The sequence below is a fragment of the Bos mutus genome, chromosome 3 (assembly GCF_027580195.1).
Source record: "Bos mutus isolate GX-2022 chromosome 3, NWIPB_WYAK_1.1, whole genome shotgun sequence".
NCBI lineage: Eukaryota > Metazoa > Chordata > Mammalia > Artiodactyla > Bovidae > Bos > Bos mutus.
In genome coordinates this window covers 14163207-14188276 of record NC_091619.1, presented here as the reverse complement: position 1 = coordinate 14188276, position 25070 = coordinate 14163207, and the positions used below count along the sequence as shown (strand labels likewise).

At 42.1% G+C, this 25070-nt stretch overlaps 1 long non-coding RNA gene and 5 other non-coding genes across 6 annotated transcripts; 2 read left to right on the top strand and 4 right to left on the bottom strand.

Annotated features, from left to right (window-relative positions):
- Nucleotides 1–4413: 4413 nt before the first annotated feature.
- Nucleotides 4414–4487, top strand: TRNAN-GUU (transfer RNA asparagine (anticodon GUU)). Its single transcript has one exon. It is a non-coding gene; the product is annotated as a tRNA-Asn (tRNA).
- A 7552-nt stretch (nucleotides 4488–12039) lies between these two features.
- TRNAK-CUU (transfer RNA lysine (anticodon CUU)) lies at nucleotides 12040–12112 on the bottom strand. The gene has a single exon. It is a non-coding gene; the product is annotated as a tRNA-Lys (tRNA).
- A 304-nt stretch (nucleotides 12113–12416) lies between these two features.
- LOC138985698 (uncharacterized) lies at nucleotides 12417–17651 on the top strand. Its single transcript, XR_011462724.1, has 3 exons — nucleotides 12417–13622; nucleotides 14151–14223; nucleotides 16603–17651. It is a non-coding gene; the product is annotated as an uncharacterized lncRNA (long non-coding RNA).
- Nucleotides 13129–13200, bottom strand: TRNAH-GUG (transfer RNA histidin (anticodon GUG)). Its single transcript has one exon. It is a non-coding gene; the product is annotated as a tRNA-His (tRNA).
- Nucleotides 14010–14081, bottom strand: TRNAG-UCC (transfer RNA glycine (anticodon UCC)). Its single transcript has one exon. It is a non-coding gene; the product is annotated as a tRNA-Gly (tRNA).
- On the bottom strand, nucleotides 16680–16751 carry TRNAE-CUC (transfer RNA glutamic acid (anticodon CUC)). The gene has a single exon. It is a non-coding gene; the product is annotated as a tRNA-Glu (tRNA).
- Nucleotides 17652–25070: the final 7419 nt, after the last annotated feature.

The following is a 25070-nucleotide window of genomic DNA, read 5'->3' as shown; positions in this document are numbered from 1 at the left end:
CCATGGGCATCTGGTCCCATCACTTCATGGGAAATAGGTGGGGAAACAGTGGAAACAATGTCAGACTTTATTTTGGGGGGCTCCAAAATCACTGCAGGTGGTGATTGCAGCCATGAAATTAAAAGACGCTTACTCCTTGGGAGAAAAGTTATGACCAACCTAGATAGCATATTCAAAAGCAGACACATTACTTTGCCAACAAAGGTCCGTCTGACAGTCAAGGCTATGGTTTTTCCAGTGGTCATGTATGGATGTGAGGGTTGGACTGTGAAGAAAGCTGAGCGCCGAAGATTTGATGCTTTTGAACTGTGGTGTTGGAAAAGACTCTGGCGAGTCCCTTGGACTGCAAGGAGATCCTACCACTCCATCCTGAAGATCCTAAAGAAGATCAGTCCTGGGTGTTCATTGGAAGGACTGATGCTAAAGCTGAAACTCCAATACTTTGGCCACCTGATGGGAAGAGCTGACTCATCTGAAAAGACCCTGATGCTGGGAAAGATTGACGGCAGGAGGAGGAGGGGACAATAGAGGATGAGATGATTGGATGGCATCACCAACTCAATGGACATGAATTTGGGTAAACTCTGAGAGTTGGTGCTGGACAGGGAAGCCTGGCGTGCTGCGGCTGCGGTTCATGGGGTCTCAAAGAGTCAGACACAACTGAGCGACTGAACGGAACTGAACTGCAGGCAAGAAGTCTAATGGATTGACATTATTATACTATGGCTGTAGGTGGAAGTCCTGGATTATTTTCAGTGACTTTAAAATTAAGGTTTAGGCAGGAGCATTATGATGTCTAAATAAGCTGAACATTGTTTTCCATATTTACAAATGACCTGGCTGAAGAATTTTTTTTTTTTTTAACTTTATTAACAAGTGCTACTAGGACTGATCTGGGCCTGCTGAATTCAGTTTCAGCATGGTGACCTCACAGTACCACGAGGAGACATGGCTCAGTATCCTGTTCTTTGGCTATGTTCCAATGCTTCAACTACATGCTACTCCAAAACATGCCAATTTGGCCTAAGAATTATTTTGAGCTAAAGGCATTTGGAAAACAGCAAGTACATTCTTATCACCAGAGACAGGAAGTCAAGGCCCAGAGAAATCCACACAAACAGATTTTGTTAACTCATATCTTCCTTTAGTCTTCCCATATATTTTACTTTTTCATCATCACCTGTCTGTTCAACCTAGTATATAAATGCTTGGGTCTATGGCAACCCACTCCAGTGTTCTTGCCTGGAGAATCCCAGGGACAGGGGAGCCTGGTGGGCTTCCGTCTATGGGGTCGCACAGAGTCGGACATGACTGAAGCGACTTAGCAGCAGCAGCAGCAGCCAGTTCTTTGGGTTTTCACTTTCCTATTGGAGTTCCCATGGACATATGACAATCAATATGTTTTCCTCCTGTTAGTCTGTCTTATGTCAATCTAATTCTCAGGCCTAGCTGGAGACCCCAAGAGGCTTAGGGTGAGGTTTGCCTCTCCTGCAAACTCTCCTAGGACCACAAAAGAAAGGATTTGCAAAAAGCTATCTAAAAGGGACAAGAGGGCCCTTGGTGTAGGCTTGGTAGACCTAATAGGAAATGTTTGAATTCCCAGAATCAGATGGGTGGAAGGGTGTCTGCCTTAAGCCAAAGGTTGCTAGGGGAGGCCCAGAGAGATAAGCTGTCATATAACTGGGGACCAGTGACTAAATTTCTCCTTTGAATCTGTTTCTTTCCTCCCCTTTCCTATTCTTCCTCCCAGTTCTGCCCTTCTTTCTTCTGAGTCTTCCTTTCCATTTCTTCCCCGCCTGTAAATAGGCTGCACCCAGGGCCTGGGGCTTGGTCCCACCAATGCCTCTATGTGTTTGGGTTTTTAATCTTTCTTCTACCAAAAACCTCCCCTGGTGATCTGCTGAAACCTGCACAGCCTTCTTAGATCAATGAATTTTAATGCACAGAATCAAATACAATTGTCTCTGGGGCTTCCGCAGCATCACAGAAAGGATGAGCAGGAAGGCTGAGCTTACACAATCAACCTCCCCATGCTTAGACCCAAGATAACCCTAGAGTTGGGGTGGTGCAAAATAAGAGATCATGGGATCTGCCAGCCTCAGAGGAATTAAAACTACTGTACATCACTATTTTTACTATCCAAACTGAGAAAAAGTAGTGGTTCCTGGAACAGAGTTCCAATGAGAAGGACCACAAGCTCCCTTACAGCCCTGAAACTGCGGCTACTAATCCAAAGAAAACCAAATAAAATGCACTGGATGCTGGGCTACGCTCAAGACTAAAATTAGAAGTTTTGCACGCTACAAACTGAGCTAGCAGGATGACGAAGAGCCATGAGCTTTCCTCCCTACCAGCTTGGGATCAGTGGCCCAAATGTAAAACGGCTTAGCGAAGACCGAAGGCAAACTCTGAGAGCTGCTAATGAGGAACTAGGTTTGTAATAAGTGTAATGGATTCCCTCCTCCCCGGGGCACCGTGCTGCTTCTGAGCTCAAGCAGAAACCCAGCTAGTGGGTGGAAACTACCGCCCAGAGGTGGGGTCGGGTTTAGGGGGCAACTTCACCCTCACCGGGTCTTGTAGAAAGGCCTCTCCCTGCTCATTTCCGCCCAGGTGGAACCTCAGACATCCAAGACGTAATGATCTTTTCCAATTCATCCCAAGAATGAGATTTACCAGATCCACCTTCTTAGTCCTGTTATTGGAATTTTCTGACACTCCACGACAATTCTGAGTACTTTTCTCCAAGGTCACAAGGGAGTGTTCACGCAGCACCAAATGCACTTTCTGTGTCTCAGCACACCCCCACCGCCGCATCTTCCATCTCTTCTGTGGGGGCTGTTGGGGAAATAAATCCAGACTCAAAGGAACACGCATATTGATAAATAGAGTATTAGCTAATTTTATTACTGAGGAAAAAAAGTCAGAGCTCCTGCTTGTAGGTAGCCCACACAAGACTACAAAACTATTGTGGACTTCCAACTCTATTAATGTGGGATTAAAGCTGCAGTTGTCATCATCCTACCTTTAGTAAACAATCAGCATTACTCCAGGAATGATACTAGGCCTTCTCTGACAGTGCATCTACTAGACAGTACGCCGGGTTAGTAACATTTAATATTCCTCGGCAAGGAAGGCGGAGAGGCAGCGCGCCGCCGACTCGCTGCCGCGGAGGGCTGGGGCGGAGTCGGAGTCGCCCTGGGGGGCGTTTTCAACAGTCCTGTGGTGAGCCGGGGGTGTGCTCCCTCTACCGCGCGGGACCGCGGGCCCCTCGCCACCCGCTTAGAGGTTTGGACTCCTCATGACGTGGTGGTCTTTAGCCAAGCATTTCAGAGAGGAACATGTCATTCCAATTCGAGAGCATACAACAGTAAACAATCGTGGTCAGCGCGGTGGCGGACAGAAAGGAGGCAGGGAAAGAGTAATCAAAGTGATCTAACGAAAATAGGCATTTTCCGTTTTCTTTTGGCCTTTTCCCTCAGTGGCCAGAGCACCAGCACGCGCGCTCTTCGTCCCTCCTCGGGCTGCCTCCACTCCCACTCGCTGTCTCCTCTTCTTCAGCTTTCCCTGGTCGACCCTCCCTTCCCCTTAGGATGGACGACCCCAGACTGCGGCTGAATCGCAGTCCACGGTGGGGAGCTCGCTTCGGTCCCAGTGCGCACATGTCCAAAGTCGGGACCTTTGCCTAGTTTTTAATCAGCTCCGGGAACAAAAGTGCCTCCGGCTTGGAGAAACCTTTCCCGCCTTCCGTTTCCAGAGTTCCTCGTAGGTCCAAAAGCTTAAAGCACACACTGGAATTCTTCGTTGCCCTAGGACCTTGGGGTAGTATGCATCCTTCACCCAGCATTTATGATGCGGTGGACATGAGTTTGAGTAGGCTCCGGGAGTTGGTGATGGACAGGGAAGCCTGGCGTGCTGCAGTCCATGGGGTCGCAAAGAGTTGGACATGACTGAGCAACTGAACTGAACTGAACTACTAGGTGCGAGGCCCTGCCCTGGAGGACCCGCTGCATCGCGAGCAATTCCGAGATGCCTGCGGGTCGGAGTCCACAGCTGGAGGCACAGGGCGTGGGCAACGCAGTGGGGGCACAGCCGGTTCGTGTCCTTGGCACGGAGTGGTAACGTGGACGCCCTCAGTCCGGGAGGCTGCGGTAGTCACCTGGCGCAGGGCGGGCATTGAGGTGGGGAGGAGCCGGTGGGAAGGCTGTGGATCTGGCTTTCGGCCGTCAGAACCCCTTAGCTGACTCTCAGAAGTTCTATCGATGTCCAAACGTGACCAGCGACACCAACTCCGGGCTTCAGGGTCTCGCGCACACCTCCGGTTTCCGAAGTATGGGAATATGAAGGTAGTCCCGGAGAGAGGCTGAAAAGCAATTTCTGGGATCAGGACACAAATTAAGAGCACCAAGTCCTCGTGTCTCTGTGGCGCAATCGGTTAGCGCGTTCGGCTGTTAACCGAAAGGTTGGTGGTTCGAGCCCACCCAGGGACGTACCCTTTTACTTGCTCAAAGTCCTTTCTTGCAACTTCAGATTATCTCAAAGTTCTGGAGGCTGCAAAGTCCAAGATCAGAGTCCGGGACAGATATAGTTCTTGGTGAGGGTCTTCCCAGAGGCTTGCAGAAGGCTTGTACACTGAGAAAGGAAAACTGCCGCCCCTTCTGTTTTTGTAAGAACACTAATCCCAGCATTAGTGAGGGCCACACCCTCAGAAACTCATCTAAACCTAACTACCTGCCAACGGCTCCACCTTCTAATACTGTTACACTGGGGAGTTAGTGCTTCAACATATGAACTTGGGACGTTCAGTGCAGAATAGGTGGTAACATAGACATTCCTCAAGTGTCTAAAATGCCTTCATAGTGACTTAATTGCACACTTAATAGTCACATGAGTGGGAGAGAAGTTGTCCTGTGTAGTTCTTTTATTTTTTCTTCCTGGAGAGATTGTGTGTGTGTGTTTATACACAGAAAATCAAGGAATTATAGAAAGGTACATATATTGAGAAAATTCTCACCTCCACTACTCATTCCCAAAGGCCAAATACCAACCTGGTGGTTATCAATAAACAAATTTATTTTAAATAAAATTTTAAAATTTATTTTTAATAAAGTCAACAGCATGACTTTATAATTTTTATAACAAAATAGTCACCTACTTTATAAATATATATATTAAAAACCTTGGGCAAACCAGGCTATATTCACCTGCTGTAACTCAAACTTGACTATAGGATGCTGAAGCCACAAGGCCAGCCATGACTGGCCAATTTCTATGACTTCTTAAAGCATTGGGATCTAGAAATCCCAAAGAATTTTCTTTTGCTTCTTTCTCCCCTTGTTTGCTTGTCTGATTTGAGCTAGAAGCTCACGGATAATTAATTTAACAAACAAAAATGAAAAGAAAAAAATCTAAAACCTCTACATTTTGAAATTTCATTTGCATTACCAGTATTTTTGTGGAAAAGAGAATCTAGCTATGGCATGAAAAGCAGCCAGTTAAAAGTATACATACATACATATCTCCAGTCCAGATATCATACAGGTCTAAAAACAACAAATAAATATTCTCAAATAAATGAAAGAATTCAGGAAATTAAAAAACCTCCTTTGAAAAACCTATTGATACAAAATGCAGCTAATGAGATGCTTTCACAATTAAAAATCTCAGGACTAGAACTGTACAACACAAAGCATGAACCCAGTGGAAACCATTAACATTAATAATAATGAATCAATATTGGTTCATCAATTGTAACAAATGTACCACACCAGTGCAGGAAGTTAATAACAGGGGAAGCAGTGTGGGTGGAGGAGAGAGAGCACATGGGACTATTTATTTTTAATCTCAAGAATGGAAAGACCGTATTTGCTGGGTATTATGCATTTGTTCCTCCAGATATATTCTCATCATGAACCACCCTATTATACACCCCAGAAAGAGTCTTCTTGAACTGTGCAGAAAGACTCTGCCCACTGCTTCTTGTTGGCTACAGCCAATGGGATGTACTGACTGGGAATGGGGAGGGTGGGAGGAATACGAAGTCAGGATAATTGTTTCCTGCAGGTTGGCAGTAGTTGTGTTCTTTGCCACTCCCCAGGACAGTTACTGTTCAGTGGCACTATACTATAGTTACAGCCTTACCTACAACTATTGCTTTCCCAGGTTCTAGAAACAGCTCTCTCCCCTTGGCCAATCAGGCCTAGTAAATGCTCTTCACTATAGCTAGCCCTAAGATGTTGCACCATCTGTTTAGTGACTGCATCCCCTTCTTAGAGCCCAAGAATACTGAGTTGGTAGGTCCCAGGAAACCCTCTTACTCCTCAGCAGGTCTGGGTTTCAGAGGGCCTCAGGGAATATGCCACAAAGTTATCTGAGAGCTCATTGCATCTGTTTAGCTCATTAGCAGAAGTACAATTACAACTTTCTTCCTTCAGAAAATACCCCTAATAAAACTTCTACTGTCTTGCAGGGAAATTTTTTTTCTAAGAATGACATAAAACTCAAAATCCCTAGGGAAAGGAAAAAAACCCAATACCTTTACCTACATAAAAGGTTTAAGAATTTGTTTAGCTAAAAAAGGGCTTCTCTGATAGCTCAGTAGGTAAAGAATCTGCCTGCAATGCAGGAGATCCCAATTCGATTCCTGGGACAGGAAGATACCCTGGAGAAGGGAAAGGATACCAACTTCAGTATTCTGGCCTGAAGAATTCCATGGACTGAGTTGAACAGATCTGAGCCACTTTCACATGTACATATGTAGCTTAAAAAAAAAAGGTAAATGAAGCACTCAACATCTGGCAAAGCCAAGGCCTGGGTGATTCAGCTTGTAAAGATATAAGTCACTTTTATTATTATTGTCATTATTTTTTTTATTTTTGACTGTGCTTGGTCTTTGTTGCTGCACAGGCTTTTCTCTAGTTGAGGTGCACGGCCTTCTCATTGCAATGACAAGCCACTTTTAGATTCAAACGATTTATTACTTACATATACAACAAAAGGAAGAGTAGTTGAAGGTATAGACTTCACGACTCCTCATCTCCAACATCCAAAAAGATGTCACTGAAACAAAAGGGGTCAGTGACTGTAATGCAAGTTGTGGGATACTCTGTTATTGAGGAGTTAATTCTAGACTGCAGCTAAGAGTTTTACAGTCTGCAGCTGTCTTCAGAGAAGGAGTGGGGAGGTAAGCAGAATGCCTTAAGTGTGATTAGAAGCTGCAAGGCAATGAAAAACTGTCCCAGGGTAGACAGGGAGGGGAATGGAAACTGTCTCCTGGCTGCTCTTCACAGGCCTCCCATCCTCTCCTGTTTGGGGACAATCACAAGGTGCTTTGCCTTGTGGTAAGTTTCACAATAGTTGCACTTCAAGTCTTCGCTTGTGTGGCCTGTGCAAATACATAGAATGTCACTTGGGTGCCACAGCAGAACTGTTCCTCTACAATATTCAAAAGACAACAAATTGGTAAAATACTTGAATCATTACAACATATGAAAAGCTTTTTTATTTAGTATTTATGTTTAGCAAGCTTATATATGCACATAGTTTAGAAAGTCAAACACTTACAAACCTGGTAATGAAAACCGACAGTCCCCTGAACCTCTCTGCCATTTCTTGGTCCCTAGAAGTAACTACTTCAAATTCTTTTAATCAGTGATTGGCTATTAATCTGTTTCTATAAACAAATAATGTTAATTCTTGATTTTCTAGTTTTAGGCACTTTATCTCTCCTTTACATATTCCCACGACACTTAGCACTACACACACGTATACATTTTTCACTTTTCCATTTTCCCAATTGTGACGGTTAATTTTATGTGTCAGTCTGGCTAGGCCATGGTACCCAGATACTGGGGTCAAATATTAATCCAGATGTTCCTTTGAAGGTATTTTTAAGATGAAATTAACATTTAAGTCAGTAGACTCTGAGTAAAGCAGATTATCCTCCAAAATGTGAGTAGGCCTCATCTAAGCCACTGAAGGCCCTAAGAGAAAAAGACTTAGATCCCCAAAGGAAGGAAGAATTCTGCCTCTAGATTCTGTTTTCAGGTGAGAGTTACAACATCAATTCTTCCCTGGGTCCCCAGCCTGTTGGCCTACCCTGAAGAGTTATAGATTTACCACCCTCCACAATAACATCTCTGTATACAAACTAAATTTCTATATACATATGTGTGTATCTTCTATTGGTTCTGTTTCTCTGGGAAACCCTAATATATCAATATGCTTGTGTCATAATTTTGAGAAATTAATGATTATCATTTTTACTATACAAACCATTGACAGAGAATTTAATGTGATCACTTTTTGAATATATTTTTCCCTTGGCAGTAACAATTACGTTACTTTTCCATTTGCTTAATTTTCCATGTATTTATTATTGAATTATAACCAATTTCTGTAAGGCTTCTCTCAAGAGCTTTCTCATTGTTTTCTGCTGCTGCTGCTGCTAAGTCTCTTCAGTCGTGTCTGACTCTGTGCGACCCCATAGACAGCAGCCCACCAGGCTCCCCCATCCCTGGGATTCTCCAGGCAAGAACACTGGAGTGGGTTGCCATTTCCTTTTCCAATGCATGGAAGTGAAAGGTGAAAGTGAAGTTGCTCAGTCATGTCCTACTCGTAGTGACCCCATGGACTGCAGCCCACCAGGCTCCTCCGTCCATGGGATTTTCCAGGCAAGAGTACTGGAATGGGGTGCCATTGCATTCTTTTCTACAGCTATATTTAATTGTGTGGTTGTATTGCCATTTATTTAGTCACCCCCAAACTGATGGACCTTTGGAGAATTTCCAATTTTTTAGTTAATAAAAAGTGTTTCTTGAATAACTTTGTACACAATTTCACACTTGTATAGCTATATTGTAGGATAAACTTCTAAATGTGGATTGCTGAAGTAAAAAAAAAGTTTGTGAAAATTTTTTATATTGCTCGAAAAGCACCCTGTAGAACTTGTACCAATTTACCCTCTTGTTAACAATGTTTATTCACTCTCCAACATATTAAACTTCAAGAAATTTACCATTTCCTATAGCTGAAAATTTATTTCAACTTAGTTTTAAATTGCACTACTTTTGTTAATAGCAATGTTGAATGTTAAGTATCTTCTCATATGGGCAAGCCTTTTATATTTTCTATTCTTTATATGTTTGCTATTTTTATTGGGTTATTGGTTTATTTCTTGTTGGCTTATAGTTCTGTAAATATTAGGGAAATTAGTCTTTTGTACATGATGTGTGTTCTAAAAATGTAGATGTCCAGCATGGTATGATAAATTTGGTGCAGCCACAGGAAGGGAGGAGAACCAGAAGAGAAGGTTATTATACTCACCGGTCCCAGAGTGGGGTCACCGCTGGCAAGCGCAGGGCCACACAGAAGCGCAATCAGTAGGGTGTTCAGTTGAACAAGTGGGGAGCAGTGAGAGCCAGGGCCTATGGGCTGCAGCCTTCACTGGGGTCCTGAGTGGGATCTAAGGAAAGCAACCCAAGATGGAGAAAGAGAGGAAGGAAAGAGGAGGAGGGAGCAGCAGGGAGACAGGGAAGTGGAGGGAGGAGGGGAAAGTTAGAGTCCTGGTTGGGTTGCTTTTCAAGGGTTTCAGTTGTTTTTGTGTGTGCAGTCACAAGGGGCCTGTGAGAAGGATGTCGATAAACTGAAGCATTAACTCAAAATGGAGGGTTTTTAACACGATATGAGTTGCAAATACTTCCCCAAATTGTTATTTGTCTTTCAACTTTTTTTATGGAAAGTCCATTCATTTATATAGTGAAATTCATCAATATTTTCTCTCAGGACTGAGTTTGTGTCATAGAACAGCCTTTTCCACACACACACCAAGAAAAAATAATTTTCATGTTTCTACAAGAATTTTATGTTCCTTTTCATTTTTATTTTAAATCTTTGATCAATTTGGAATTTACTTTTATGTAAAGGATGTCACTGGGCTTCCTTGGTGTGGCTTAGTGGTAAAGACTCTGCCTGTGATGCAGGAGATGCGGTTTCCATCCCTGGGTCAGAAAGATCCCCTAGAGGGGGCCACGGCAACCCACTCCAGTATTCTTGCCTGGAGAGTTCCATGGGCAGAGGAGCCTGGCAGGCTACAGTCCATGCGGTCTCAAAGAGTCTGACAAGACTAAGCGACTGAACACACAAAGGGTATGATATTCATTGACCATTATTTTTTTTCTCAGACAGCTACCTAGTTATTAAAAAAATGTTCATTAGAATTATTGATTTGAGTCCCTCTTTCTACTATATTACATTTTTTATGTATTTTGGTCTATTTTTGGACTTTATGCTGTCCTATTGATTGCTGTTTCATTCATACAAGATATTTTATCACTTTAATCATTATAATTTATGGCATTTTAATATTTCATAGGGTTAGTCCATCCTCATTCCTCTTTCTAAAAAAGAATTTCCCTGACAGTTACTGCTTGTTATTTTTCCATTTAAACTTTAGGATTATGTTATCTGGTTTGAATTAAAAAAAAATTTCTTGACATTTTAATGAAAACTGTTAAATTCAGACATCAGGTTAAGGAGAGGTGTTCTTTCTGATGTTGAGTATCCTACCCAAGAACATGGTACATCTTGGTTGATAGGAAAGGAAGTTGCTCTAATACAGCTGTTCCTGAACTTGAGCATTTATCCAAATCACCTGGTGAGTCTGTCTGTTGGGCCCACCTCAAGAGTTTCTGAATCTGCAGGTCTGAGGTAGGGCTTGAGGATTTGCATTTCTCAAAAGTTTCCAGATGATTTTGGTGGTGCTTGTCTTGACACAACACCTTGAGAATTGGCTACTGTATTGATGATTTTGGAGATGGTTCCATATATAATGGAGTCTAAATATTTACAAACTTTAAAAAAAAGTAGGACTGGCCAATGATCCTTCTGAAGAAGTGGGAAGATGTGTATGACCAATTAAGAGGGAATCTCCGCATTGTGATGAAGAAGCCTAATGACTGGTGCCAAACTCGGCTTCCACTCACCTTGAAAACACGGACTTTACTCACACCACCCATCACAACACTGAATGGGAGACTTAACAGGGACATTGTAAACAATTTCGAGCCTTCCGGGTAGAGCAAAGTTCGATCCATAGTTAACTCAAAATGACCGATCAATATAGCCAATTCAAAAAGCTTGCGTGCAGCGTTCCAGAGAGACAGGATATATTCATCCAACAACAGCACTGCAATCTGCCCATCTGCCCTGCTCCAGGCCTTCATCCTTGCTCCTCCCGATCCTTTCCCCCTTTCTTAGCTCTTCCGCGTCCCTCCTTCTCAGCGTCTTCTCCTGGGCCCTCTCCTCTTTTTCTTTTGGAGATCAGTCCTTTGAGGCTGATGGACGTTTCAAAACCCAGAAAGCAAAGGCACTTTGCTTAGCACCTAACGGCGAACATTTTAACTACCTAAGAAGGCACTTCAAAACCTCATCCAGAATTTCCCACTGACTAAAAGAGAACGAAAGTGTTTCCGTTTGGTCGTGTCCTAAGACAGTGCAGGCCCCAACTTTTTGACACCAGGAAGTAGGTTCCTGACACCAAGAAGACAGTTTTTCCACAGCTGGGGTGGGGGTGAGGGTGAGGGGGGTGCGGGGTGCGGGGATGGTGTTCGGGAGGTAATACGAAGGATGGGGAGCGATGGGGAACAGCCGATGAAGCTCACCTCCTGCTGTGCAGCCCGGTTCATAACAGGCAGCGGACCCAAGGGCTGGGGACCCCTATCTTAAGACGTCTTCTAGGTGGGGCAAGTCGAAACAGAACAAAGGGCGAGCTCCGCGGGCCCCGGATTCGGTCCTCGGAGGAACCTGGTTCCAGGGAGCCGTGGATCAGGGACCCCAGGTCTCAACCTGAGATGCTGGAATCGGTAGCCCAGATTCCTCTTTTTGCTGAAATTCGGGCAAATAGAGGCGATTTCTGGAATAGTTAACTGAAGTTTAAAACAGCAGTGACAACAATAGTTATTTAGAAGCTGCTGGTTCAGTTGGCAGCGAATAAAGGAAGATTGAATAAAACCGAAGGTGGGTAGGAAAAACAAAAGCTTAAGTCGCCCAACGTGGGGCTCGAACCCACGACCCTGAGATTAAGAGTCTCATGCTCTACCGACTGAGCTAGCCGGGCACCGGTGCAAGCGGTCTTTCCTATAGAAGTATAGTTTCTTTCAAAGGCCTACCTTCACGGTCAAAGATACACGAAATTTAATTTGAAAGAATTCTCGGGCTCTAGGATTTTATAAATGTACTAGAAGCCTTTGCCACCAAAAAACTCGACCCTTCGATAGTGACGGGACTGCGAGAGGCCAAGGGGGCTCGCGGAGGACCCAGGAATCACGAATCCGGAAACCCCGACGTTACTTCAGATTCCTTTTATACAGGTTTTGAGACCTTTTGGTTAGCAAATTCCTTTGAGAACCCGGTGTCTGGGACCCGGAATACTGAAAAGGAGGCGAAGAAGCGCGAGGGAACGGGGATGACAGGCGCAAACTGCCGCAGGGATTAGGAGGGGAGCGGGAACCTGCTCTCGCGAAATATTGGTGTTGAGCCTCCTGCTTCCTTCCGGGTCCGAAACCCTTTTCCCGGTTCAACCATTAGGACCAGGGGGTGAGATGGAGGTGGAGCTGACGGACGCGTCTCTCGGAAAATAGGTCCAATTCACTATTCATTTGGGGCACGATTTTGTTTTTAAATACTAAACTTCGTGTGACCTGAGTAAAAGACCATATTCATTACGTGTAAAAGCCCCACTGAGATTTCAAGTCGGATGGAATTCAGAGCCTCAGGCGTGGGCGCTCACGGGAGATTTCTCTCCACCCTCCGAAACGTTCATTTCTCCAACTTCTGGAAGAGGTGCTGAGTTCCCGAGTCACCCGCGAAAAGCTGTCTCCTCTGCTCAGGTGAAGGCAGGCTTTTCTCGAAGCTCCGAGGCGCTGCACATCGCCCCGAAGCGCCTCTGCCGGGGCTGGTCAGGTTCGCCTAGGTCGATGAGCCGTAGAGTGAGCTCCACGGAGTGAGTTATTCGTCTAATTCATAGACTGCATATTCTGCGGTGCAGTCTTGAGCAAAAGAGGATTACAAAGTTTTTTTTTTAATAGCTAAAAGTCTCCGAAAAACAGACTGCTGACGCGAACTACAGTCATATGCCGTGACTCGGATTCGAACCGAGGTTGCTGCGGCCACAACGCAGAGTACTAACCACTATACGATCACGGCGTGCTACTTTCGCGGCGGCGCAGTGCGGCTGGATTTAATATCCTTTGAAACCGGACTGTCTTACTGTAGCTTTCTTTACCTAATTGGCGCTATTTGCACAGAAAATTCCAAATGTTTCCACTCACAACTTCGAAGCCAAGTCTGACACCCGAATCTGGGTCCGAGAATCCTGCGGTGCCGGCACCAATATCACCCCCTTTGCTGGACGGCGGCGCACTGTCGAGATCTGAGAGGTCTGTCGCCTGCAGCCCGGGACCGCGTCCCCAGTCGCCTTCCTCAAACCACTTCTCTCTTTCCCCTTCAAATATTCAAGGCGTTCGGCCTAGGTAACCAGAGCATTTGCCTATTTACACCTCCACCTGGTACCCTGGAGCTGATATTTCTGTTTCCTGAATGTTGGAACCGAAAGAGAAGCGGAGCTGGTGAGTTGCGAAAGGCTTTGAGGTCCCTTTATTTTTTTCTTGCTTCCCTCACCGTTCCTTGGCGCCCGCTCTCAGAAACTAAGGACTCTTGGGCTGACTTCAGTAAATCTAAGTCGCCTCAGAGTATTCAGAAAAACAAATAAAATCAGCCTCCTTTTCAGACATTACCTAAGGGCCCCCCAGAGGACAGTTATCGTAAACTGGTGCTAAGCAAGAGGCCAAACCCAGCAGATAGGCTTGGCTTGGTAGCTGCAAGAAAACTGGAGCTTCACTCTCGTTAGAATCTCCCTGAAGGCTTAGAGTTTGAGGACAAAGGGTGGTCAAAAGATATCTCTCCCTCCATTTGGCCTTCACAAGCAAGGTTTGGGCAGATGAAAATATAGGCACTGCGTTGGCCGGGAATCGAACCCGGGTCAACTGCTTGGAAGGCAGCTATGCTCACCACTATACCACCAACGCACACAGGAAGCAAAACCGGTTTATTTCCCTATGACGAGTTGATTATTTTGGTCTGACTTTCATGTTTAGGGATTTAGGTTGAGAAATATTCAACACAAAGCCAAAGGACGAAAAGTAAAAGAAGACCTCTAGGATTTCTTCTGTGAGTATATTAAAAATTTTGTGATAGTTTTTTAGTTGTTTCAGAGGTTTAAGGAAAATCGATTTAGCTTATTTATTGTCTTTTGAACCGTGCCTCTGCAATCCAGCGGACAACTTCAGGCCTTAATGTGGGTGTTATCTCTGTACATATATTGTTAAGCGTTTCAGACTGCTTCCTTAGCACAAAGGCATAGAGGTAAAGTTGCCATTGAAAAGCTACATTTTTAGGATTTGGATACATATTGCCAAATTGCTGTGTGGCGCAACCTCACCGAAAGTGTATTACCAAATTATATTAGTCAATTAGATATCATCTTTTTATTTTTACGAAAGTGTAACATAAAAATTTGGAGTCTCATTTTAACTTGTATTTACTGTACTATTACTGAAGTTGATCATTTTTCATAAACTTTACTAATTATTTGTATTAGTTTTGAGAACTAAATCATACACTTGTTGACTTTTTCTATTGGGTATTTGTTTTATATGTATATTACTGACATGCTAGTTTGCCATTTGTCTTTTAATATTATTTATAGGCTTTCAGATGGGCAGTTTTCTGTTTTTATGTCGTTTTAACTGTCAGTTTTGCTTTCTACGTTTGTTTTTATCTTGAAAAAGTCTTCTCCAGCCCAATAAGATAATTATCCACTATTTTTAATTGTTTCAGTTCTTATATTTAATTATTTAATCCATATAATATATGAAATGGTAATCCCACTTCTATGAATTTATCAGAAAGTAGTATCCAAGGATAGACCAAGATGTATTCATACAGATGTTCATTAAAGTGTTATTTGTAAAGCCAAAATTTTAAGGACAAAAACGTAAAAGTCCAGAAACACAATTGATCAAATTCTTTTTATGAAAACCCACATGAGCTTTAAAAAAAAAAAAAAAAAAAAGTTTATATTGTACATTGCTGGTGGGAGTATAAATTGATAGGACCTCGAAGGAGGGCATATTGGCACTGCTGCTGCTGCTGCTGCTGCGTGGCTTTAGTCGTGTCCGACTCTGTGCGACCCCATAGACGACAGCCCACCAGGCTTCCCATCCCTGGGATTCTCCAGGCAAGAACACTGAAGTGGGTTGCCATTTCCTTCTCCAATGCATGAAAGTGAAAAGTGAAAGTGAAGTCGCTCAGTCGTGTCGGACTCTAGAGACCCCATGGACTGCAGCCCACCAGGCTCCTCCGTCCATGGGATTCTCCAGGCAAGAGTACTGGAGTGGGGTGCCATTGGCATTACCCATCCATAAATGCACATATTTTTTGAACCAGCATTTCAGTTCTTGGACATTTATTTTACACATGTACAAAATGACTGGAGAAGGAAATGGCAACTCACTCCAGTATTTTTGCCTGGAGAATCCCTTGGACAGAGGAGCCTGTTAGGCCTCAGTCCATGGGGTCCCAAGAGTCAGACACGACTTAGCCACTAATGACGACAAAATGACATGTAGAAGATTATCTTTATGGCCGCAAGGGATTACAATAACATCCTAAGTGGAGAAGGCAATGGAACCCCACTCCAGCACTCTCGCCTAGAAAATTCCATGGACGGAAGAGCCTAGTGGGCCGCAGTCCATGGGGTCGCTGAGTCAGACACGACTGAGCAACTTCACTTTCACTTTTCACTTTCATGCATTGGAGAAGGAAATGGCAACCCACTCCAGTGTTCTTGCCTGGAGAATCCCAGGGATGGGGGAGCCTGGTGGGCTGCCGTCTATGGGGTCGCAGAGTCGGACACAACTGAAGCGACTTAGCAGCAGCAGCAGCTGTAGCTAAGTGTCATCAATAGGAAGCTGGTTCCATTAATTATGGAGTATCAATACAATGGAATACTATGTACCATAGTACATAGTATTGTACTATGAGGAAGGTCTTCATATGTAATCTGGAACTATTTTTAAAAATATATGTTAAGTGAAAAAGGCAAAGTTCAGAAAAGTGTGCATGGATTGCTATCATGTGTGTAAGAAAGAGGAACGTATTTAGATATATGTATGTATGCATGTACTTGCATTTAGAAAAAATTTATTTTTTATATTTATAGTATACTTACACTACAGTATAATTACAAAACTTACTATTGACTGCCTTATTAGAAGAAAACTAGAAGGCAGAGGTGAAAATTAGGTTTAATAGTTATGCCCTTTTGCATATTTGAATCCTAAACCATGTGACTATATTACCTTTGCAGAAATTAAATAAATTGAAAGAAATATGTTTTCCTTAAGTATATTTATTTCCACTGAAAAGTGTTAGAAATAACTTTAAAAATAGTTTGTAATAAAACAGTATGTAGAGCATATTCCATTTTGTATTTCAAAAACGGGTAGAAGCCATTTTTTATGTTCTTCTGTATTTTTTATGTTTCAGCTAAGGCCACCCATGGGGAAACTGAGTAGAAGAAAAGAAGTTAATCATTAAAAGTATTCAGGAGAGAAAACGAATATTTCCCTGACCGGGAATCGAACCCGGGCCGCGGCGGTGAGAGCGCCGAATCCTAACCACTAGACCACCAGGGACGATAGCAAACCTTTGCGGATAGAAATATATGAGGCTAATTCAATGTGTGTCTCTGCTTACCCATTCCGTGACGTGTGTTCTTTCAGCTATCTAGATTTTGAGATTCTTCACTACTGGGCCCTCCAACTACCCCGAAACTACTTTTTCCTCGTAAAAAACTACTTTTTTTTTCTTGAAGTAGAAAACCCTGGAAAGAACACCCCAGCTTGGCTCCCAGAGCTAAGTGAGGATCGTATGCACACGATCGCAGTTTCCAAAATTAAAGACAAATGTCCGGAGAAAAGATCTAAAGACTAATAGGAAACTCTCAGCTTCCCCTGTTTGCTGTATTTCCTGAATTGCAATCAGCGGGAAGTAAAAGCCCCTAGCTGTGCTCTCCCAGGAATCTTTCCTTAAGGAATATAGAAGTCCTATAGCAGTTTTTGTTTTTGTTTTTTTCTTTTAAATCGCTTATGAATTTAGGCCAAACTCTGTTGACCAAAGCGAACATTACAGACAAGTAAAAGTGATTCAGCCCATGGGTGGTTGGTTGTCAGCAGGATCTGAGCATAATTCGTTTGTGGGAGACTAAGAGAAGACTTTTGGAGCTTCAGCAATTTCAAATATGAAGAAGGAAGAGAGGGAGAGAGGAGAAAGAAAAGAAAACTGGAGTGCATACCTAGACTGAAACAATCTTAAAAACCATACCCCTCAATGTATGCAAATTAGCTTTATAGGAGACAGAAAGCAAATATGGCAAAATGTTAACAATGAATCTTGGTGAAGGGTAATTGAAATTTTATTATTTTAAATTTTTGTACATTTGGTATTTTTCCAAAATAAAAATTTGAGAAAACCAAAAATGAAAGAGACAATCAAGTCTCCTCTCAGACATTTTTTGGTCAGAAGACTGCACTGTGATTAATTCTCTGCACATAAGTTCAAATATAAAGTTTAAAAACAGCCTCCATAATTTACGATCAGAAAACACTTCTGATAATAAGTGAAAAAGAGAACTAAAAAATTGAAGCAAAAATCAGCAGGACCTGATAGAAAAAATGAATGGTAGGATGCCAGATGTTTGCTGCTAAGTCGCTTCAGTCGTGTCCGACTCTGTGCGACCCCATAGACGGCAGCCCACCAGGCTCCCCCGTCCCTGGGATTCTCCAGGCAAAAACACTGGAGTGGGTTGCCATTGCTTTCTCTAATGCATGAAAGTGAAAAGTAAAAGTGAAGTCGCTCAGTCGTGTCCAACTCTTAGCGACCCCATGGACTGCAGCCCACCAGGCTCCTCTGTCCATGGGACTTGCCAGGCAAGAGTACTGGAGTGGGGTGCCATTGCCAGATGTTTTGGGGGAGTTTATTGCTTCGTTTTGCTTTCAAAGTGTCAATATTAAACAGTTGTGTAAGAAAAGTGTCAATCCTCTGGTCATCCAATACACACTTTCCTAGGGAGAAGAGTAACTAAACACTAGACATTTATTTTCACAAAACCCAAGTAATCCTGGTGTCACAGTCACCAAGGAACCCAACAAAGCCCACTTTCTTTTACTCCATCTCTGTTCCCACTGGGCAGCTACCTGTATTCAAATGTTGAAAGAAAAATCTAACCCTCAGGGCAACATTTTGGGATTGTATCCAGGGTGGGCACAAGGCAATCCATTTTATTTTTCTGTGTCACAAAGGAAATCAGCCTCCTTATGTTTTGGTCAACTGTCTACTTTCATCAGTTTTTCTGCCACCTGCTGGTAATTTTCAGTAACAGGAAAAACTGGAAAGTACTGCAGTATTAGCTCTTACTTGGAGCAAGCCTCCTTTCTCAACCTCAAAGCACCAGGAGAAATCTCATCATTCAGAATAGGATTAAGCCTCCTCCTTCCTGGCACTACACACCTAAAGACGAATGAGAGGGAGTGCAATTCATTTACTTCATTCCACATTCTATTTTCTTTTTTCCTTTTTGCAAACATTTACAGATTATGTGCCGGAGTAGGTACTGAAGATACAAAAATACATGTAAAAAGCTCACAGTCTAGAGGAAAACCAAATAAACAAGTGAATAAAAGAGAATAGATAGGAGGAGATTGAGCAGATGTACTTTCCTCTGTTCTCTCTGCTAATACCACTAAAAACCCTGAACATTTCATATAGAACAACATATGAGGCTCTGAAAAATAGAAAGAGGCAGACTAGCAAGGGGCCTCAGAGCCCAAGGAACCACACAGTGATGATTTCCCTGGGTTTTCTTAGTGCCTCATATATCCCAGACTTGGAGCTGAAGAAACTGGCAACCTGGAAATGCAATGGATGCAGCCAAACAAAACCAAAACAATAACAACAACAAAAGCCTGCTCTCTCTAGTCAAAGGACTGGGAAAGAGGTAGCCTAGCAAAATAAAAAGCTTTTAGACAATAACTGCTCTATTCCAGCCAAATGCTACAGAAAGAACTGTGGCCCACATCAACCCACACCAGCAAAGACTGAGTGGGATACCTAGATTTCCATTCTCAGCAGGCCTGTAAGGAAGTATTCCTCATCTTCCCTGCCGGATTGCTATCAGAGGAAACATGATACTTTCGTGGTACTTTCACCAACATTTGCTGATAACAAGGCCATGTAGGGAGCTGGAACTCCTACTCCTGCCCATCAGTAATGAGGAACCCCTCTCCTCAGGTGTTAATGGAGACCAAGTGGGGAACCTAGAATTCTACACCTATGTGGTTTTCACAAGACATCTCACCCACCACTTTCTCTACCTGATTAGTATCAGAAGCAGCCAACTGAAACAGAAGGTTTAAATAAGATCCAGGGTCCCAAACGTTCAGGCTTTAATTAAAAAGCATTCATCATGTCAATAAGCAAGATCTTGAATTGAATGAAAACAGACAATACCTAGATGATTGAGATGGCTGAATTATCTGACAAAGATTTTAAGGCCATCATCATAAAAATATTTCAACAAGCAATTGTGAACATGCTTGAAACAAATGAAAAATTAGAAAGTTCCAGCAAAGAAAAGTTTAAGCAGAGAAATAGAAAATATAAAGAAAAACTGAACAGAAATTTTATAACTAAAAAAATACAACAAAAACTCTCAATGGATGGGCTCAACAGCAGAGTGGAGGGGACAGAGAAAAGAATTGGTGAACTGAAAGATAAAAAAACAGGAATTACTCCATCTGAACAACAGAGAAAATGGAATTAAAAAAAAAGCAGGGTCACAGGTACTTGTGGGATTATAACAAAAGATCTAACATTTGTGTCATCAGATTCCCAGAAGGAGCAGAGAAAAAGAACAGGACTAAAAAAAGTACTAAAAGAAATAATAAGTAACTCCTCAAATTTAGCAAAAGTCAAACCCACAGATTCAAGAATCTGTGATATATAAAGAATATATATATATTCTTTATAAAGAATATAAACCCAAACAAATTTATGCCAAGACATATCATCATCAAATTGCTGGAAACTGAAAAAAGAAAAAAATCTTGAAAGTGGTGAAAAATGACACCTTGCCTACAAGGGATAAGCAATTTGAATGACAGCAGATTTCTCTTCAAAGACCACGAAGGCCAGAAGAAGTGGCACAATTTATTTCAAACACTGAAAGAAGACTGTCAACCCAGATTCCTATATCCAGCAAAAATATCCTTTAAGAATGAAGAGGCTACCACTCAACAAGAAAAAGACAAACAACTCAAAAAATGAGCAAATGATTTGAATTTAGTTTCTCCAAAGAAGATATTCAAATAACCAGCAAGCATATGAAAAGATGCTCAATGCAATTAGTCATTAAGGAAATGCAAATATATCACAGTAAGATACCACTTCACACTTTCCAGAAAGGCTATAGTTTTTAAAAATGGAAAATAACAAGTGTTGGTAAGGAGAAGGTGAAATTGAAACCTTAATCCACTCATGGCAGGAATATAAAATGTTGCAGCTGCTGTGGAGCACAGTTTGGCAGTTCCTCAGTATGTTAAACATAGAATACAATGCAGTAATTTCTCTCCTTGGTATAGATCCCAAAGAACTGAGAGCAGGTACTCAAATAAATACTTGTACATGCACACTCATAGTAGCATGATACGAGCAATAGCCAAAAGATAGAAATAGCCCCAGTGTCCATTGATGAATAAATGGATAAACAAACTGCAGTATATACATACAATGGTATACTATTTGGATATAAGAAAGAATAAAGGGACTTTCCTGGTGGTCCAGTGGTTAAGAGTCTGCCTTCCAATGCAGAGGATGTGGGTGGGTTTGATTGCTGGTTGGGGAGCTGGGATCTCACATGCCGCGCAGCTGCTAAGCCCTGGTGCCACAACTAGAGAGTCCAGTGCACTGCAATGAAGGATCTGCATGATGCAGCGAGGACCCTGTGTGCCACAGCTGGGACCTGACACAGTCAAATGAATAAATATTAGACATTTTAAAAAAAGAAAGAATGAAATACTGACATGCTACTACTTTGATGAACCTCTAAAACATGCTAAATGGAATAAGCCAGACACAGAAGGTCACATATGATTTCATTTATATGAAATGTCCAGAATGGACCAGTCCATAGAGACAGAAAGCAATCAGTCATTGCCAGAAGTTGGGGAATGACTTCACAGTGGGAACAGGGCTTCCTTTTGGGGTGATGAAAACATTCTGGAACTAGATAATGGTGATGGTTGTATAACATTTTGAAGGTACTAAATGCCACAGAAATGTACACTTTAAAATGGTTAAAATTGTGAACTTTGTGTTTTATGTATTTTGCCACAATTTAAAACTTAGTAACAGGGAAATCCTAGCAAGATTTTTTTGTAGACATAGACAGAATTATTATAAAACTTGTATGGAAAGGCAAAGGAACTAGAATAGCTAAAATATGTTTTGAAAAAGAATTAAGTGGGAAGAATCAGCTCATCCATTTTCAAGGTTTGTTAAAAGCTACAGCAGTAACAATGGTATGGTACTGGCAGAAAAATAAATATCAGATCAATGAAACAGAATAGTGAACTCAGCAGCAGACCAAAACAAATATGCCAGTTTATTTTTTTTTATAAAGATGAAAAAGCAATTCAATGGAGAAAGAATAGCTTTTTTCAATATATATTGCTGAAGAAATTGGATATCCATAAGCAAACAAATAAAGAGCAAACAAAACTTTCAACCTAAGTCTCATACCTTATACAAAAACTAACACCAAAGTGGATCAACAGTTTAAATGTGAAGCATAAAATTTTTAGAAAAAAACAGAGGAGAAATTCTTCATGATCTAAGGCTAGACAAAAATTTGACACCAAAAACATAATCTGTAAAAGGAAAAGTTGAATAAGAAGATGTCAGCAAAAGTAAATATGTTTACTCTGCAAAAGATACTATTATGAGAATGAAAAAGACAAGCTAACTGGGAACAAATATGTATTGTGTAGAATATATAAGAACATTCTAACTCAACAGTACAAAAAAAAAAATACAATGAGAAAATGATCAAAAGACACAATGGAACATTTCCCCAAAGAGGATATACAGAGAGCAAATAAACACATGAAAGCATGTTCAGCATCATTAGCCATTAGGGAAATACAAATTAAAACCACAACTAGATATCACAACATACCTATCAGAATGGCTAAAATTTAAAATGACAATCTCAAATGCTGGTGAGAACAATGCAGAGAAACTGGATCAGTCATACATTGCTTGTGGGAATGTAGAACAGTACAACCACTGGGGAAAACAGTTTATTTACCAAAAAAAAAAAAAAAAACCAGTTTATTTACAGAAAAACCCTAACTATGCAATTTTTACATGATCCAGTGTTTACATTCCTGGGCATTTATCCCAGAGAAATAAAAACTAATGTTCACACAAAAAAACCTATGTGGAAATCTATTAATGAAAAGCCAAAAACTGGAAACAGCACAGATGTCCTCCTTTAACAAGTGAATGGTTAAAGAAACTGTGGTACATCTATAGCATGGAATAGTACTCAGCAATAAAAAGGAACAAACTATTGATAGACACACAACTTGGATGAATCTCCAGAGAATTCTGCTGTGTGATAAATGCTAATCCCCAGCATTTATAGTAGCATCCCCAGTAGGTTATATACTCTAACCTGTTTATATAGCATTTTTATAGAAATGGAGATCAGATTGGTTGTTGCTAGATATTAAGGTGGAGATGATGATAGGAAGGAAGTGAGTGTGGCTACATAGGGGATCCTTTGATAGAAATGTCCTGTATCTTGCTAAAGCAAGGATAGTCACTATAGAGAAAAGACTTCTGCTAAACCAGTTTAGGTCATGGTAGTATGAGACCACCTAGGATTGAGACTATCTGGCAGTATTCCTCAACCAGAGTGCTACCACCTTCTGGGGGGCCTTTGGAAACATGTAGGGGCATTTAAAATTTTACATTGACTGGGGATGGCACTTGACAGGGGAGGGGAGACAAGAATGCTAAATGTACTCCACTGGGCAGGACAGTTCCACACACACACACACACAAAATTGTCCCTCCCATAATGTTAATAAGGCCCCATTAAGAAACCTTGAAGGCAGTTTTATACTCAAGGCCCCTCTGACACACCTCAGTATGCTTTGAGCCCTAATATCCCTTTTTCATCACTTTCACTGCCTCTGCTCTCTACCCGTCTCAGATTCTCAAATCCACCCTCATGATTGAGAGGATAATCCTTTTTCAGATGTTAGAAGATCCACAGTTTCCATGGAGATCAGGAGCCTCTGGACCATAAAATAAATAGATAAGTGTGCTAGTGATCCAGATGCTGCATATACAACAAAAGAAACATGAAATATAAAAACACTTTACGGCAACATGACAGGATTTTCTATCCAACTAGTTAATTCTCTCCCCTATAAGACCTCAAGATAGAAATTAATATAAACCCAAATAAAACACAATCTGCGAGGGCATATACTATAGTGGATATTCTTCAGCAACTGGGGTAAGTTTTTTAGAACTACTCGATGCATACCGCCCCCCAACCCACCCCCACCATGGGGCTTTCCCACTGGCTCAGTGGTAAAGAATCTGCATGCAATGGAGAAGATGCCAAATTGATCCTTGGGTCAGGAAGATCCCCTGGAGGAGGAAATGGCAACCCCACTCCAGTACTCTTGCCTGGAGAATCCCATGGACAGTGGAGCTTGGCTGGCTACAGTCTATAGGGTCGCCAAGAGTTGGATGTGACTGAAGGGATTTAGCATACTCGCACAATGGCCATAATAGAATTGCTTCAAAGAGAATATAAAATATTCTTGGAACAGGAAAAGCACAGACATACTTGAGCATTCTCTGAGGATGGGGCTCATATCTCTCATTAGATTTTCAAGAGGAGTTTGTGATCCAAAAAAATTAAGAACTATTGATTTATAAATTCTTAATCCCAAGTAATCTCATATGGCCACCATCCTAAGCAGTTCAACAAAAGAAAACCTATCTTTTGCTCACTTGCAGTCTTTGATTTTAGAAACATTTTATTTTTGGAGCTCTCATCTTAATACAGGGAAATGCAAACACTGCATTCTTCACCTTTGCAGGAATTGATAAAAACATTAAATGTGAGGTGGCACAAAGAATACATCTTTATTATATAAATGCGCCAAATGAGTAAAACAGCAACATCCCAAACTATGAAAAATGAATGCCTTTATATTTAATTTAAACTCATGTGTGCTAAGTTGCTTCACTTGTGTCTGACTCTTTGTGACCATGTGGGCTGTAGGCAGCCAGGATCCTCTGTCCATGGGATTCTCCAGGCAAGAGTACTGGAGTGGGTTGCCATTTCCTTCTCCAGGGGATCTTCTTGACCCAGGGATCAAGCCCACATCTCGTTCATTGCAGGTGGATTCTTTACTGCTGAGCCCCTGGGGAAGCTCCTACATCTCTCTACTCTACATCAAAAACCCTGGGTTATGGGACTTTCCTGGTGGTCTAGTGGTTGAGAATCTGCCTGCCAATGCAGGGGTCACAGGTGTGATCCATGGTCTGGGAAGTTCCCACATGCCACAGAAGAACTAAGCTCCAAGTGCCACAACGACTGAATCAGTGCTCTAGAGCCCATGAGCCACAATCCCTGAGCCCCAGGAGCTGCAACTACTGAAGCCCTTGCACCTACAGCCTGTGTTCTGCAACAAGAGAAGCCACTGCAATAAGAAGCCTGCACACTGCCGGGAAGAGCAGCCCAACCCCACCGCCCCCAGTCACAACTAAAGTCTATGCGCAGCAATGAAGACCCACCAAAACCAAAAATAAATAAGTAAATCTTAAAAAAAATCCTGGTTCACAAAGACACTAACATTATTACACATTTG